The sequence below is a fragment of the Phyllobates terribilis genome, unplaced genomic scaffold (assembly GCF_046119375.1).
Source record: "Phyllobates terribilis strain yellow unplaced genomic scaffold, ASM4611937v1 Scaffold_8__6_contigs__length_399053987, whole genome shotgun sequence".
In the NCBI taxonomy this organism is placed as follows: Eukaryota; Metazoa; Chordata; class Amphibia; order Anura; family Dendrobatidae; genus Phyllobates; species Phyllobates terribilis.
The window spans coordinates 238206136-238224649 of record NW_027362768.1 but is presented as its reverse complement, the minus strand read 5'-3'; positions in this window follow the sequence as shown (position 1 = coordinate 238224649).

Here is an 18514-nt window from a genome sequence, read left to right as displayed (position 1 = left end):
ACATTTTTTTGTGAAAATATCCGCTAACTGATGGAATATAATGTAAGAGAGTACTCCAGGAGGTTTCCAAATTTGTGGGTAAAATATATATCCAACGGGTGGAAAATTGAAAAAAAGTTGAACTATTTTTTTTTCTGACTTAGTCATTTTTTCCAACTTGTGTCAGACTTTCAGAGAGGGGGGAAATGGCAGTGAGCATGTACCGATTTCTGTTCCAGAGCGATTTGCCCGGTGAGTCCTTGATTCTTAGTAGTTTTCAGCCAATTTTCTGACTTTTTTGAAAATTTCACTTTTTTGTGAAAATGTCCGCTAAATGAGGGAATAATATGTTAGATGGTACCCCAGGAGGGTTCCAAATGTGTGGGTAAAATATAAATCCCACTGGTGAAAAATTGAAAAAAGTGGACATTTTTTATTTTTCTGACTTAGTCATTTTTTCCAACTTGTGTCAGACTTCCAGAGAGGAGGGAAATGTCAGTGACCGTGTCCGATTTCAGTTCCAGAGCGATTCGCCCAATGAGTCCTTGATGATAAGTCTTTTTTGCCAATTTTCTGACTTTTTTGAAAATTTCACTTTTTTGTGAAAATATCCGCTTAATAAGGGAATATTATGTTAGAAGGTACTCCAGGAGGGTTCCAAATGTGTGGGTAAAATATATATCCCACGGGTGGAAAATTGAAAATAAGTTTTTTTCTGATTTAGTCATTTTTTCCAACTTGTATCAGACTTCCAGAGAGGGGGGAAATGTCACTGAGCGTGTCCGATTTCAGTTCCAGAGCGATTTGCCCGATGAGTCCTTGATGCTAAGTCATTTTTTGCCAGTTTTCTGACTTTTTTGAAAATTTCACTTTTTTGTGAAAATATCCACTAAATGAGGGAATATAATGTAAGAGAGTTCTCCAGGAGGGTTCCAAATTTGTGGGAAAAATATCTATCCCACGGGTAGAAAACTGAAAAAAAGTTGAAAATTTTTTTTTTTTTCTAACTTAGTCATTTTTTCCAACTTGTGTCAGACTTCCAGAGAGGGGGGAAATGTCAGTGAGCATGTCCGATTTCAGTTCCAGAGCGATTTGCCCGATGAGTCCTTGATTCTTAGTAGTTTTCAGCCAATTTTGTGACTTTTTTGAAAATTTCACTTTTTTGTGAAAATATCCACTAAATGAGGGAATACTTTGTTAGAGGGTACCCCTGGAGGGTTCCAAATGTGTGGGTAAAATATGTATCCCACGGGTGGAAAATTGAAAAAAATTGAAAAAATTATTTTTTCTGACTTAGTCATTTTTTCCAACTTGTGTCAGACTTCCAGACAGGGGAGAAATGTCATTGAGCATTTCCAATGTCAGTTCCAGAGCGATTCGCCCGATGAGTCGTTGATGCTTAGTCGTTTTTTGCCAATTTTCTGACTTTTTTGAAAATTTCACTCATTTGTGAAAATCTCTGCTGAATGAGGGAAAATTATGTTAGAGGGTACTCCAGGAGGGTTCCAAATGTGTGGGTAAAATATATATCCCACTAGTGAAAAATTGAAAAAAGGTGAAAAAATTTTTTTTTTTCTGACTTACTCATTTTTTCAAACTTGTGTCAGACTTCCATAGAGAGAGGAAATGTCAGTGAGCGAGTCCGATTTCAGTTCCAGAGTAATTCACCCAATGAGTTATTGATGCTTAGTCGTTTAATGCCAATTTTCAGACTTTTTTTGAAAATTTCACTTTTTTGTGAAAATATCCGCTAAATGAGGGAATATTATGTTAGAGGGTACCCCAGGAGGGTTCTAAATGTGTGCGTAAAATATATATCCCACGGGTGGAAAATTGAAAAAATGGGGTAAAAAAATTTTTTTTCTGACTTAGTCATTTTTTCCAACATGTGTCAGACTTCCAGAGAGGGGGGAAATGTCAGTGAGCGTGTCCGATTTCAGTTCCAGAGCGATTCGCCCGATGAGTCCTTGATTCTTAAAACTTTTCAGCCAATTTTGTGACTTTTTTGAAAATTTCACTTTTTTGTGAAAATATCCACTAAATGAGGGAATACTTTTTTAGTGGGTACCCCAGGAGCGTTCCAAATGTGTGGGTAAAATATATATCCCACGGGTGGAAAATAGAAAAAAAGGTTGAAAAAAATGTTATTTTCTGACTTTGTCATTTTTTCCAACTTGTGTCGGACTTCCAGAGAGGGGCGGAATGTCAGTAAGCGTGTACGATTTCAGTTCCAGAGCGATTCGCCCGATGATTCCTTGATGCTTATTCATTTTTTGCCAATTACCTGACTTTTTTGAAAATTTCACTTTTTTATGAAAATATCCACTAAATGAGGGAATATAATGTAAGAGTGTACTCCAGGACGGTTCCAAATTTGTGGGTAAAATATATATCCCACGGGTGAAAAATTGAGAAAAAGTTGAAATTTTTTTTTCTGCCTTAGTCATTTTTTCCAACTTGTGTCAGACTTCCAGAGAGGGGGGGGAAATGTCAGTGAACATGTCCGATTTCAGTTCCAGAGTGATTCGCCCAATGAGTCATTGATGCTTAGTCGTTTTTTTTTGCCAATTTTCTGACTTTTTTGAAAATTCCACTTTTTTTGTGAAAATATCTGATAAATGAGGGATTATAATGTAAGAGAGTCCTCCAGGAGGCTTCCAAATTTGTAGGTTAAATATTAATGCAACGGGTGGAAAATTGAAAAAAGTAGAATTTTATTTTTCTGCCTTAATCATTTTTTCCAACTTGTGTCAGACTTCCAGAGAGGGAGGGAAATATCAGTGAGCGTGTCCGGTTTCAGTTCCAGAGCGATTTACCCGATGAGTCCTTGATGCTTAGTCATTTTTTTGCCAATTTTCTGACTTTTTTAAAAATTTCACTTTTTTGTGAAAATATCAGCTAAATATTGGAATATTATGTTATTGGGTACTCCAGAAGGATTGCAAATGTGTGGGTAAAATAAATATCCCACGGGTGGAAAATTGAGAAAAAGTTGAAAATTTAATTTTTATGCCTTCGTCATTTTTTCCAACTTGTGTCAGACTTTCAGAGAAGGGGAAATGTCAGTGAGTGTGTCTGATTTCAGTTCCAGAGCGATTCACCCGATGAGTCCTTGATGATAAGTCTTTTTTGCCAATTTTCTGACTTTTTTGAAAATTTCACTTTTTTGTGAAAATATCCGCTTAATAAGGGAATATTATGTTAGAAGGTACTCCAGGAGGGTTCCAAATGTGTGGGTAAAATATATATCCCACGGGTGGAAAATTGAAAATAAGTTTTTTTCTGATTTAGTCATTTTTTCCAACTTGTATCAGACTTCCAGAGAGGGGGGAAATGTCACTGAGCGTGTCCGATTTCAGTTCCAGAGCGATTTGCCCGATGAGTCCTTGATGCTAAGTCATTTTTTGCCAGTTTTCTGACTTTTTTGAAAATTTCACTTTTTTGTGAAAATATCCACTAAATGAGGGAATATAATGTAAGAGAGTTCTCCAGGTGGGTTCCAAATTTGTGGGAAAAATATCTATCCCACGGGTAGAAAACTGAAAAAAAGTTGAAAATTTTTTTTTTTTTCTAACTTAGTCATTTTTTCCAACTTGTGTCAGACTTCCAGAGAGGGGGGAAATGTCAGTGAGCATGTCCGATTTCAGTTCCAGAGCGATTTGCCCGATGAGTCCTTGATTCTTAGTAGTTTTCAGCCAATTTTGTGACTTTTTTGAAAATTTCACTTTTTTGTGAAAATATCCACTAAATGAGGGAATACTTTGTTAGAGGGTACCCCTGGAGGGTTCCAAATGTGTGGGTAAAATATGTATCCCACGGGTGGAAAATTGAAAAAAATTGAAAAAATTATTTTTTCTGACTTAGTCATTTTTTCCAACTTGTGTCAGACTTCCAGACAGGGGAGAAATGTCATTGAGCATTTCCGATGTCAGTTCCAGAGCGATTCGCCCGATGAATCGTTGATGCTTAGTCGTTTTTTGCCAATTTTCTGACTTTTTTGAAAATTTCACTCATTTGTGAAAATCTCTGCTGAATGAGGGAAAATTATGTTAGAGGGTACTCCAGGAGGGTTCCAAATGTGTGGGTAAAATATATATCCCACGGGTGAAAAATTGAGAAAAAGTTGAAATTTTTTTTTCTGCCTTAGTCATTTTTTCCAACTTGTGTCAGACTTCCAGAGAGGGGGGAAATGTCAGTGAACATGTCCGATTTCAGTTCCAGAGTGATTCGCCCAATGAGTCATGATGCTTAGTCATTTTTTTGCCAATTTTCTGACTTTTTTGAAAATTTCACTTTTTTGTGAAAATATCAGCTAAATATTGGAATATTATGTTAGTGGGTACTCCAGAAGGATTGCAAATGTGTGGGTAAAATAAATATCCCACGGGTGGAAGATTGAGAAAAAGTTGAAAATTAAATTTTTATGCCTTCGTCATTTTTTCCAACTTGTGTCAGACTTCCAGAGAGGGGGGAAATGTCAGTGAACATGTCCGATTTCAGTTCCAGAGTGATTCGCCCAATGAGTCATTGATGCTTAGTCGTTTTTTTGCCAATTTTGTGACATTTTTGAAAATTCCACTTTTTTTGTGAAAATATCTGCTAAATGAGGGATTATAATGTAAGAGAGTCCTCCAGGAGGCTTCCAAATTTGTAGGTTAAATATTAATGCAACGGGTGGAAAATTGAAAAAAGTTGAATTTTTTTTTTCTGCCTTAATCATTTTTTCCAACTTGTGTCAGACTTCCAGAGAGGGGGGAAATATCAGTGAGCGTGTCCGGTTTCAGTTCCAGAGCGATTTACCCTATGAGTCCTTGATGCTTAATCATTTTTTTGCCAATTTTCTAACTTTTTTGAAAATTTCACTTTTTTGTGAAAATATCCGGTAAATATTGGAATATTATGATAGTGGGTACTCCAGAAGGATTGCAAATGTGTGGGTAAAATAAATATCCCACGGGTGGAAGATTGAGAAAAAGTTGAAAATTAAATTTTTATGCCTTCGTCATTTTTTCCAACTTGTGTCAGACTTCCAGAGAAGGGGAAATGTCAGTGAGTGTGTCTGATTTCAGTTCCAGAGCGATTCACCCGATGAGTCCTTGATTCTTAATAGTTTTCAGCCAATTTTGTGACTTTTTTGAAAATTTTACTTTTTTGTGAAAATATCCACTAAATGAGGGAATAATATGTTAATGGGTACTCCAGAAGGGTTCCAAATGTGTGGGTAAATTATATATCCCACGGGTGGAAAATTGAAAAAAAGTTGAAAAAATGATCTTTTCTGACTTAGTCATTTTTTCCAACTTGTGTCAGACTTCCAGAGAGGGGGGAAATGTCGGTGAGCATATCCGATTTCAGTTCCAGTGCGATTCGCCCGATGAGTCCTTGATGCTTAGCCGTTTAATGCCAACTTTCTGACTTTTTGGAAAATTTCACTTTTTTGTGAAAATATCCGCTAAATGAGGGAATACTTTGTTAGAGGGTACTCCAGGAGGGTTCCAAATGTGTGGGTAAAATATATATCCCACAGGTGAAAAATTGAAAAAAAGTTGAAAATTTTTTTTTTCTGACTTACCCATTTTTTCCAACTTGTGTCAGACTTCCAGACAGGGGGGAAATGTCAGTGAGCATTTCCGATTTCAGTTCCAGAGCGATTCGCCCGATGAGTCCTTGATTCTTAGTAGTTTTCAGCCAATTTTGTGACTTTTTTGAAAATTTCACTTTTTTGTGAAAATATCCACTAAATGAGGGAAAACTTTGTTAGAGGGTACTCCAGGAGGGTTCCAATTGTTTGGGTAAAATATATATCCCACGGGTAGAAAATTGAAAAAAAGTTGAAATTTTTTTTTTTATGACTTAGTCATTTTTTCCAACTTGTGTTAGACTTCCAGAGAGGGGGGAAATGTCAGTAAGCGTGTCCGATTTCAGTTCCAGAGAGATTCGCCCCATGAGTTATTGATGCTTAGTCATTTAATGCCAATTTTCTGACTTTTTTGAAAATTCCACTTTTTTTTGTGAAAATATCCGCTAAATGAGTTAATATTATGTTAGAGGGTACCACAGCAGGGACCAATTGTGTGGGTAAAATATATATCCCATGGGTGGAAAATTGAAAAAAAATTGAAAAAATGTTTTTTTCTGACTTAGTCATTTTTTCCAACTTGTGTCAGACTTCCAGATAGGGGAGAAATATCATTGAGCGTGTCCGACTACAGTTCTAGAGCGATTCGCCTGATGAGTCCTTGATGCTTCGTCGTTTTTTGCCAATTTTCTGACTTTTTTGAAAATTTCTCTTTTTTGTGAAAATATCCGCTAAATGAGGGAATATTATGTTAGAGAATACCCCAGGAGGGTTCCAAATGTGTGGGTAAAATATATATCCAACGGGTGGAAAATTGAAAAAAAGTTTAAAAAAATTTTTTTTTCTTAGTCATTTCTTAAAAACTTGTGTCAGACTTACAAAGAGGGGGGAAATGTCAGTGAGCGTGTCCGATTTCAGTTCCAGAGCGATTCTCCCGATGAGTCATTGATGCTTAGTTGTTTTTTGCAAATTTTCTGACTTTTTTGAAAATTTCACTTTTTTGTGAAAATATCTGCTAAATGAGGGAATATTATGTCAGAGGGTACCCCAGGAGGAATCCAAATGTGTAGGTAAACTATATAACCCACGGGTGGAAAATTGAAAAAAAGTTGACTTTTTTTTTTTTCAGACTTAGTCATTTTTTCCAACTTGTGTCAGACTTCCAGAGAGGGGGAAATGTCAGTTAGCGTGTCCGATTTCAGTTCCAGAGAGATGCGCCCGATGAGTCCTTGATTTTTTGTCGTTTTCAGCTAATTTTGTGACTTTTTTGAAAATTTCACTTTTTTGTGAAAATATCAGCTAAATGAGGGAATATTATGTTAGTGGGTACCCCAGGAGAGTTCCAAATGTGTGGGTAAAATATATATCCCACGGGTGAAAAATTGAAAAAAAGTTCAAATCTTTTTTTTCTGACTTAGTTATTTTTTCCAACTTGTGTCAGACTTCCAGAGAGCGGGGAAATGTCATTGAGCATGTCTGATTGCAGTTCCAGAGCGTTTCGCCTGATGAGTCCTTGATGCTTCGTCATTTTTTGCCAATTTTCTGACTTTTTTGAAAATTTCACTTTTTGTGAAAATATCCGCTAAATGAGGGAATATTATGTTAGAGGGTACCCCAGGAAGGTTCCAAATGTGTGGGTAAGATATATATCTCACGGGTGGAAAATTGAAAAAAAGTTGAAAATTTTTTTTTCTTAGTCATTATTTCCAATTTGTGTCAGACTTCCAGAGTTTGGGAAATGTCAGTGAAAGTGACCGATTTCAGTTCCAGAGCGATTCGCCTGATGAGTCCATGATTCTAAGTCATTTTCAGCCAACTTTTGTGACTTTTTTGAAAATTTCACTTTTTTGTCAAAATATCCGCTAAATGAGGGAATAATATGTTAGAGGGTACCCCAGGAGGGTTCCAAATGTGTGGGTAAAATATATATCCCACGGGTGGAAAATTGAAAAAAAGTTTAAAAAAAATTTTTTTTCTGACTTAGCCATTTTTTCCAACTTGTGTCAGACTTCCAGAGAGGGGTAAATGTCAGTGAGCATGTTCGATTTCAGTTCCAGAGCAATTCGCCCTATGAGTCATTGATGCTTATTAGTTTTTTGCCAATTTTATGACTTTTTTTTAAAATTTCACTTTTTTGTGAAAATATCCACTAAATGAGGGAATAATATGTTAGAGGGTACTCCAGGAGGGTTCCAAATGTGTGGTTAAAATATATATCCCAGAGGTGGAAAATTGAAAAAAAGTTGAAAAAAGTTTTTTTTTATGACTTAGTCATTTTTTCCAACTTGTGTCACACTTTCAGAGAGGGGGAAATGTCAGTGAGTGTGTCCGATATCAGTTCCAGAGCGATTTGCCCGATGAGTCCTTCATTTTTTATCGTTTTCAGCCAATTTTCTGACTTTTTTGAAAATTTCACTTTTTTGTGAAAATATTCGCTAAATGAGGGAATGTTATGTTAGAGGGTACCACAGGAGGATTCCACATGTGTGGGTAAAAGATATATCCCACGGGTGGAAAATTGAAAAAATGTTTTTTCTGACTTAGTCATTTTTTCCAACTTGTGTCAGACTTCCAGAGAGGGGGGAAATGTCATTGAGCATGCCCACTTTCAGTTCCAGAGCGATTTGCCTGACGAGTCCATGATGCTTAGTTGTTTTTTGTCAATTTTCTGACTTTTTTGAAAATTTCACTTTTTTGTGAAAATATCCGCTAAATGAGGGAATATTATGTTTAAGGGTACCCCAGGAGGGTTCCAAATGTGTAGGTAAAATATATATCCCACTGGTGGAAAATTGAAAAAAAGGTGAAAAAATGTTTTTTCTGGCTTAGTCATTTTTTCCAACTTGTGTCAGACTTCCAAAGAGAGGGAAATGCCAGTGAGCATGTCCGATATCAGTTCCAGAGCGATTCGCGCGATGAGTAGTGTTGAGCCACCCCCGTAGTGTTCGAGTTCGGTTCGGTTCGTCGAACACCCGTATGTTCGCCGAACTGTTCGTCGAACACCTTCGAACACCGTTAAAACCAATGGCAGGCAAACAAAAACACATAGAAACACATAGAAAACACCTACAAAGGTGTCCAAAAGCTGACAAACTGCTCAGAAGACACAGCTAACACATGGAAAAGTGACAAGTACATACAGTCATGCGAAAAGAAAAGAGGTGGAGGAGTAAAAGGAGGGGGAGACACAGATATAGGCATGTCATGTCCTTCTAAGACCAAAAAAGTGCGAGGCCGACACGGCCAGTCCGTTCCTGCCCATGTGAAGTCCGTGTGCCGGCTTTGTGCCAGAGCTGCGGTGGACCCTGATGGCCAGCGCCCCTCTCCCAATACTGGTGCCTGTCCGCTGGTGGGTCAAGCGAGCCCCCCTGTGGTGGAGGCAGGTCTAAGCTTTTTAATTTAAATTGTCTCTCTAATTTGAATGAATACACTTTAAATCCTTTTACAAGGATCTATAGGAGTGCAAGTCTCATGCCAGCAGCCGCCTAATTCCAGCTTCAGTAGCGTCCACTAAAGCTGCTGCAGTTAAAAAGATTTTATAAGGATCGAGCTCGACGGTCCACCGCAAGGGGTCCTACCGCCAGTCCCAGCCCCTATGCCTTGGGGTGCCTCCTGATGCTCTTCACTGAGTATCCCAGGGTCCCGAAGCATTTCCTTTGAAAAAATGAAGTGTCCAAACTACAGGTGGTGTAGCTTGCTTAACAGCTGGGATAATCCGCTGACTAGCAGACACTGTTACTAGGCACAAAGTATTTCCTGGGCTAGATGCAGTTAAAAATTTGTAATTAGATACTCTCATTGGATGCTGAGAAAGCATTCCATAGAGTCTCCTGGCATGCCATATATGATTCTCTTAAAAAGCTTGGGGTAGGGGTCTAGGGGATCCTTTTATAGCCAAAATCACGGCCCTGTATCACAATACGTCATCTAGGCTGAAGATACATGGAACTGTAGCACCCCAAGGGCTCGGTTGCTACAGAAGTATTGCACCTCACCCAGAGGTGTGATATCTCACTCTCAGGTAAGGATGGAGTGTGGATCAGTACCCCGACACCTGAATGCATTACACCACACTGTCGTGGGGCAGGGCGACCAATATGCCCCTGAGATGGGCACGACAGTCTCTGTCCCTGGCTGGAGTGGGGGGAGGGAACACCGAGGAAGGGGAACCCTGTAGTGCAGGAGCAGGGAGGAAGCAGTTCCTGGGTGCATTGAGAAGGGAGTATAAAAGGTGGGCACCATCTTAGTTCAGTGCAGAGAAGTCTGAGCAGAAGTGACAGGGAGCAGGGGCTCTGCATGATCTGTGCTCCGGAGGCTGGCATAGTAACAGAGGCCCAGGCCTGGAAGAGGGAGAAGGAAGGAAGAGGAGCGGAGAAGGCTCCAGGAGCGAGGAATGAAGGTATCCCAGTGGTGCGGACGGGCGAGTCGCCACCGCACGCCCGAATCCACCTGCGTGGAGGGGTCAGGCCAAAGGGGGAGACCGGTCCCCGAAACTAGTGGAGGCGGGAAACGACCCTCAGCTAGAAACCAAAGGCTGTGACATTTTATATGGTGCTGCCCCTCGCTACACCCGCTAGGAAGGCACCACATAGGGTCAGGGAAACTGGCGCCAAGTAAACCAAGAGGAGGCCCGAGGCAGCCGGACAGAAGCGTTGGTAAGAAAGGCCAGACAAAGAACACACAAAGGGGGTCCTGTGAAGCGCTCCAAAGTTATCTGGGAGTTGTCTGAGCCCCTCACCTGGTGAGCACAGTACGACATGGGCAGCCGTTACCTGCAGAAGTGTTCTGGATAATAAGAACTGTGAGTAAAGGCCCTGGACTGCATCACTGACTCCGTGTCGTTACTGCTGCTGCCCTGCACCATCACCCCCATCCTCCGCATACACTGCCCTGAGGCTATACTCCTCCCATGGGGAGTTATACTACACTCTGCTGCACCCACAGCACAAGCCTCAGCAGTCCGCCCTGCAGTGTCGGTTCACTCTGACCGCAATCCACGGGTGGCGTAGTCGGACATTTAAACATCAAAACCACATAAATAGTTCCGCCACTGGTTTGACCACCCTGAGCCACGGAACCGGGTCGCCGCCATGGAGACTACAACAATCAGCATCCACCAAAAAGGGTCTTGCTCCGGGTGTCCCAAGGCCCAGGGGGCGCGTCAGAACATTTTCATCACCTTTCATAATCACCAATGGGACAAGGCAGGGATGTCCTCTGTCCCCTCTCTTATACATCCCAGTGATGGAGCACCTGCTCTCATCAATTCGCCATAGCCCCAATATTAGGTGGATTGAGGTGGGAGGCACCGAGTACAAGTGCTCTGCATTTGCTGATGATGTCCTAGTATATATCACTCAATCACATATATCCATCTCTGCTGCTATGGCTGAAATAGATCAATTTGTTACATGGTCAAATTTTAAAATCAATGCAGCGAAGTCTGAGGCCCTCGATGTCTCCCTCCCCAAATCCATACAGGATTCCATCCAGTCCAACTTTCCCTTTTGCCTTTTAAAAATTGAGGACTCTTTCCTCCAGGCAATTACGTCAGGTTAGAAGAGCAGCGGCAAAAAAGCCTTGACATAGCAGCAGACAAACTTTTGAAGCTGCTGGTGCCTCCAACGTCCCCCGAACAACAAGATGCAGAGTCTTTCAGAGGTTTGCAGCTGTGCGTAAGCCATCCTGTCGAACTCCTCTATCCACTGCACACAAGCAGAAATGGCTCCAGTGGGCCAAACAAAAAATGAAGACTGACTTCAAAACTGTTTTGTTCACCGATGAGTGCCGTGCAACGCTCGATGGTCCAGATGGATCGAGTGGAGGATGGCTGGTTGAAGGACACCCCACGCAAACACGGCTACAGCGCCAACAAAGAGGAGGTGGAGTAATGTTTTGGGCTGGAATCATGGGGAGAGAGATTGTTGGCCCCTTTAGGATCCCTGAAGGGCTAAAGATGAACTCCATAATGTATGTGGAGTTTCTCATACAGCACTTCCTGCCATGGTTCAAGAAGAAGAACCGTGTATTCCACAGCAAGATCATTTTCATGCATGATAATGCACCATCTCATGCTGCACATAACACATCTGCATCTCTGGCTGATATGGGCATAAAAGGGGACAAACTTATGGTGTGACCCCCATGCTCCCCTGTTCTCAAACCCATTCAGAACCTCTGGAGCATCATCAAAATGAGTGTCTATGATGGCGGGAGGCAGTTCACAACTAAGCAACAGCTCTGGGAGGGTATTCTGTCCTCATGCAAAACAATTGAAGCAGAAACCATCCAAATCCTGACAAATTCAATGGATGAGAGAGTTCAGAAGCTCCTTTCGAACAAGGGGTCCTATGTGCAAATGTAACATCACCTAGAATAAAGTTTTGAGTTAAAAACTGTTTGATTTCAGTTTCTAACAACCTGCTAATGCTTATCATTTCAAAAATTACCATTTTTTTGTTCTTTATTAAAATGAAAAGGTTAATCAAAGAGTGTGGGGGATCTAAGAGTGTGGCAGCCCTGTAGTCAGGATTACTTCGAATTCTGACAATCTGAGGGTCATGTTGCAGGTAGTGCAGCAAGAAGGTACTCATGTGTCTTGCGCATCTAGGAAACCCAAAATTATTTTCCGGTCTAGATGCAGCTAAAAATTATTATTGATTTGAAAGCTGGTGGAGCTTAGTATAGATGGCCTAATAGAATCAGTACTGCACACTGCTACAAAGCCCAAATTATTTTCCAGCCAAGATACAAATAAACATGATTAGTAATTTTAAGTGAGGTGGAGCTTAGTATAGATGGCCTACTAGAATCAGTACTGCACACTGCTACAAAGCCCAAATTATTTTCCAGCCAAGATACAGATAAACATGATTAGTAATTTTAAAGCTTAAAATGGTTTGTGAGGGGATTTTAACAAATCAACAAGCTCTTTCTCTCCCCAGGATGACACAGGGGTAGAAAAGTCATTTCGGATCCATGATTTGTTCATCTTTATGAACGTGAGTCTGTCTACATTATCAGTGGAGAGCTGCGTGCGCTTATCTGTCAGCACACCACCAGCAGCGCTGAACACACGTTCAGACAGAACGCTGGCTGCGGGGCATGACAAGATCTCCAAGGCGTAAGTGGCGAGCTCCGGCCATTTATCCAGATTGGAAGCCCAAAAAGAGCAAGGGTCTAGTGACACAGTCATGGCTTCAATGTTTACTTGGAGATACTCCTGTACCATCGTCTATAGGCGTTGACTATGTGTCAGACTTCTTGTCTCCTGTGGCCTTGCAAACGATGGGCTAAAAAAGTGGTGAAATGATTCCGCAAAATTGATGATACCAGCAGATACTGTGTTTCTGTTATGGTTTGAGTGCTGAACACTCGACGGTCCCATGGTTGGCAAGTTGGAACTGTGAGATTCACTACGTGCACCACTGGTGTTTTGTGGAAAAGCACATGTAAGATTCTGCAACAGTCTCTGCTGATACTCCTGCATGTGTGTATCCCTTTCTATGGCAGGAATAATTTCTTCAAATTTACTTTTGTACCAGGGATCTAACAGTGTGGCAACCCAGTAGTCAGGATTATTTCTAATTCTCACAATTCGAGGGTCATGTTACAGTTAGTGCAGCAAGAAGGCACTCATGTGTCTTGTGCATCCAGGAGCACCAAGTCCCTGTTTTGTTGGTGGCGAGGTAACAATCATGCTTTCTTCCTCTGTCCTCTCCCCCCAACTTCACACAACAGAAATGTGATCAAGGTCTCCTTCATCTGATGAGTCTTCCATCAGTTCTTCCTCCACTTCTTCCTGGGCTCCTGCACCTTCCTCACTAGTTTGGCTGCTACCATGCGCCCTGGTAAAACCATTTCCCCCACCCTCACATGCCTGCCGCCTTGGTGCTGCCGACCGTCTGGACCTTGCAGATGTTAGCCCTTCCGCATACAACTCCTCCTCCTCTACTTCCTCCACCTCCTCTTGTGCCACCACCTGACTCCGAATTCTGTTTAACATGTGCTCCAGTGTAACGGGTCCGGGAGGCGGACTGAAACGGGTCCGGGAGGCGGAACCTCTGAGCTACTATACAAGGGGGCGGCCCTTGTAAGGGAGCGGGTGGCAGTCTCTGGGTGAACGGACAGGGAGTTACGGCAAGTGATCAGGGCAGTCTCTGGGTAAGGGGTAGGTACAACCTGTGATGGCAGAGCCTCCGGGTAGGCTAGCAGGCAGGTGGTAGATGTGTGCTCCCAGGTGAGCAAGCGAGAGTCTCTGGAATAGCAGGTGGTCACGGCACGTGACGGCGGAACCTCCGGGCTGGCAGGCAGGTAGGTAACGGAGAAGCGCTCCCAGGTGAGCGGGCAAGAGTCTCTGGAATAGCTGATGGTCACCGCACGTGACAACGGGACCTCCGGGCTGGCAAGCAGGCAGGTAACGGAGATGCGCTCCCAGGTGAGCGGGCAAGAGTCTGGAGTAGCTGGTGGTCACAGCACGTGACAACGGAGCCTCCGGGCTGGCAAGCAGGCAGATAACGGAGAAGCGCTCCCAGGTGAGCGGGCAAGCTGGTCCATAGACAGACTGACCGGAGTAGTAAGGCAGACCGTCGGACCTCAGGCAAGCAGGCAGGTAGCTGATATGCGCTCCCAGGTGAGCGGGCAGGCTGGTCCTTTAGACAGACTGACAGGAGTAGTAAGGCAGACCGTCGGACCTCAGACTGGCAGACAGGTAACAAGTATTCAGGCAGGAATCAGGCAGGTAACTGGCAGGTACTGGCAGGTAACTAGCAGGAAACTGGCAGGAAACTGGCAGGTAACTGGCAACGGGACCTGAGGGCTGAAGCACAGGTGAGACACAGGTGCAAACAACATTGCTCGGGCACCTCCATTTTGGAGGAGGTGCCTTATATATGATGAAGTCCTCCGGCCATTGGCCGGGGACTCTTTAGGGCGGCGCGCGCGGCCCCTTTAAGAGGAGGGGAGCGCGCGCGCGCGCGCCCTAAGCACAGGGGCCGGGAAGGAGCGCGCGCTGAGAGCAGAGCAGGAGGAGGACGCCGGGACGGAGCGCGCGCTGACAGCAGAGCGGGGGGAGGAGGCCGGGCACGGAGCAGAGCGGTGAGAGGAGCAGCGTCCCTGCCTAGCAGAGGGCAGGGACGCCGGCACTACAGTACCCCCCCCTTTAGGCCCCCCCTTTTTTAGGCCAGACAGAAATTTAGCTAGGATGAGAGGGGCATGGATGTTCTCCCGGGGCTCCCACGTTCTCTCCTCAGGACCAAACCCCTTCCAATCTACCAGGAAAAAGGTCTTTCCTCTTACCCTTTTGGTGGCAAGAATGTTCTCTACCTCAAACTCGTCCTCAGCAGAAACCGGAGCAGGAGGCGTACCTGTAGACTTGGAAAAAGAGTTAAGTACCACAGGTTTGAGGAGAGACACATGGAAGGAGTTAGGGATCCGTAAGTTGGCCGGGAGTTTCAATTTATAGGCCACCGGGTTGATCTGACTGATGACCTCCAGTGGGCCGATGAACCGAGGCCCTAACTTATAGGAAGGGATCTTGAGCCGGACATATTTGGACGAGAGCCAGACTTTATCCCCAGGGCGGAATTGAGGAGGGTCCAGACGTTTTTTGTCAGCGTGTCTTTTCATACGCTCGGATGACAGAAGGAGTGCGGACCGGGTACTCTCCCATATGGAGGAAAATTTGTTAACAAGAGATTCCGCAGCCGGATTGTCCGCCGAGGTGGAGACGGGAAACGGGATCCGAGGATGCTGACCGTAGACTACAAAAAACGGGGATTTGGAGGAATACTCGCTCTCGTGATTGTTGTACGAGAATTCGGCCCATGGCAGGAGATCCACCCAGTCAGAATGGTGGGCATTAACGAAGTGCCGAAGGTAACTGGTCAGGTTCTGATTGATCCGCTCCACTTGACCATTAGACTGTGGGTGGTAAGCGGAGGAGAAGTCCAGGGTGACGTCCAGCAATTTACAAGTGGCTCTCCAGAAACGGGAAGTGAACTGTACCCCACGATCCGACACGATGTGACGGGGCAGGCCATGAAGACGGAAGATGTGGCGGATAAAGTCTTTAGCCAGCTCGGGTGCAGACGGAAGACCTGGCAGTGGAATGAAGTGAGCCATCTTGGAGAAGCGGTCAGCGACCACCCAAATGACCGTACAACCGGCAGAGACGGGCAGATCAGTAATGAAGTCCATCGCTATATGCTGCCAGGGGGCAGCAGGTACTGGCAGAGGTAGGAGGCGGCCGGCCGGCAGGTGTCTCGGAACTTTGTTGCGGGCGCAGGACACACAGGCAGAAACAAAGTCTATTACATCCTTGTGCAGGTTAGGCCACCAGTAGTGCCGGGTAATAAGCTGGAGGGTCTTTTTCTGACCGGCGTGGCCAGCTAGTTTAGACGAATGACCCCAGTGTAGAATCTTCTCCCGATCAGGTACTGGTACGAACGTCTTACCAGGAGGAAGACGATTTAGACTCACGGGAGCCACCTGCATTACTCTGGCGGGATCGATGATATGTTTCGGATCCTCCTCGAGATCAGACACCAGAAAGGATCGAGACAAGGCATCCGCCTTGACGTTTTTGTCAGCCGGGCGAAAATGAAGGACAAAATCAAAACGAGCAAAAAACAAGGACCACCGGGCTTGGCGCGGGTTAAGTCTCTGGGCATGCTGGAGGTAAGCCAAGTTCTTGTGGTCAGTGTAAATTATTACCGGGTGAAGAGCCCCCTCGAGCAGGTAACGCCACTCCTCCAATGCCAGTTTGATGGCCAATAACTCTCGGTCTCCTATGGAATAGTTGCGCTCAGAGGAGGAGAAGAGTTTAGAGAAGAAGCCACAAGTTACCATCCTCCCGGAAGATGATTTTTGAGTAAGTACCGCTCCGGCTCCAGAGGAGGAGGCGTCAACTTCCAGGAAGAACTGCTTGTTGCCATCTGGGCGATGCAGCACCGGGGCGGAAGAGAAGGCCTGTTTAAGGGAAAGAAAGGCCTCCTCTGCTTCGGGTGGCCACTCTTTGGGATTAGTACCTTTACGGGTGAGCGCAGAAATTGGGGCCGTCCGGGAAGAGAAGTGTGGTATGAAGAGGCGGTAGTAGTTGGCGAAGCCCAGGAAACGCTGAATGGCCTTCAACCCCTCCGGTCGGGGCCATTTCTCGATGGCAGACAGTTTCTCAGGATCCATTTGAAGGCCGGTCTGAGAGATAATGTAGCCCAGAAATGGAAGCGAGGTCTGCTCAAAGAGGCACTTCTCAAATTTAGCGTAGAGATGGTTCTGCATTAGCCTGAGCAGGACCTGACGAACGTCCCTCCGGTGAGTCTGGAGATCCGGAGAGAAGACCAAGATGTCGTCCAGGTACACCACTACGCAGGAGTAGAGAAGGTTCTCGGAAGATGTCATTGACCAACTCTTGAAAGACGGCAGGAGCGTTACAGAGACCAAAGGGCATTACCAGGTATTCATAGTGGCCGTCCCGGGTGTTGAATGCCGTCTTCCATTCATCCCCCTGACGAATACGAACCAGGTTGTACGCCCCACGAAGGTCCAGTTTGGTGAAGATCCTAGCCCCCCTCAGACGATCAAATAATTCTGGAATGAGCGGAAGGGGGTACTTATTCTTCACCGTGATCAGGTTTAGGCCTCTATAGTCTATACAGGGACGGAGAGAGCCGTCCTTCTTTTTGACGAAAAAGAAGCCTGCTCCCGCCGGGGAGGTAGATTTCCGGATGAATCCTCTGGCCAGATTCTCCTCAATATATTCGGACATTGACCGGGTCTCAGCAGCGGATAAAGGATAGATACGCCCACGGGGAGGAGTAGTACCGGGTAGCAGATCGATGGGACAGTCGTATGGTCTATGTGGTGGTAATGTCTCTGCCTCCTTTTTATTAAAGACATCTGCATAAGACCAATAAGGAATCGGAAGTCCAGGTAGATTAGCTGGGGTAGGAGAGGGACGGACGGGATGGACGGGAAAAAGGCAGGTTTTATGACAGTCTTGTCCCCAGCGAAGGACCTCTCCGGTTTGCCAGTCTAGCACGGGTGCATGTCTCTGGAGCCAGGGCAGACCTAGCAAGAGGGCGTGAGAGAGTCCAGGCAGAACATGAAAGGAGATACTTTCAGAATGCAGCATTCCCACCTGCAGGGTAACGGATTCGGTGATGAGTTGAATGGGGCGAGGTAAGAGGCCCCCATCCACGGCAGCGACAGACAAGGGTACAGCCAGAGGTTTGGTGGGGATGCGGTATTTCTCAACCAGGGACTGTGAAATAAGGTTCCCGGCTGCTCCAGAGTCAAGTTGGGCTAGTTCGAAATAACGGTTCTCCCCGTAGATGATCGAAACTGACAACAGCAGGGATGGAGAGGATTTATTCTTGTCTAGGTGGACCTCTCTGAGCGAACCTAGACACAGGCGTTTCCCGACCTCTCCGGGCAGGCACGGATCCGGTGCTCCTTACTGCCACAGTAGAAGCAGCTCCCCTCGGCACGGCGTGAGTCCTGACGGGTTTTGACCATCTTGGTCTAGTCGACCTGCATAGGCTCAGGAGAGTGTACCTGGGGAGAGATGGAGGGAATGACGGGTTTCTGGAAAGTAGGAGCTAAACGTGGAATCCTTCTCTCACGGGTGACCTCTTTGGCACGCTCCTGAAACCGTAGGTCAATTCGGGTGGCAAGAGTTATTAAGTCATCGAGAGTGGTAGGAATGTCCCGACCGGCAAGTTCATCTTTAATACGGCCGGACAGACCCTCCCAGAAGACGGAAACCAGAGCGTCGTTATCCCAGGCCAGCTCCGAGGCAAGGGTACGGAACCGTATGGCATATTGGCCCACGGTGAGACTCCCCTGACGGAGGCGTAGCAACGATGATGCAGATGAGGTCTTCCGTCCGGGTTCGTCGAAGACTTTCCGGAAAGCCGTGAGAAAAGCAGGCAAGTTGGACACCAGGGGGTCTCCTCTCTC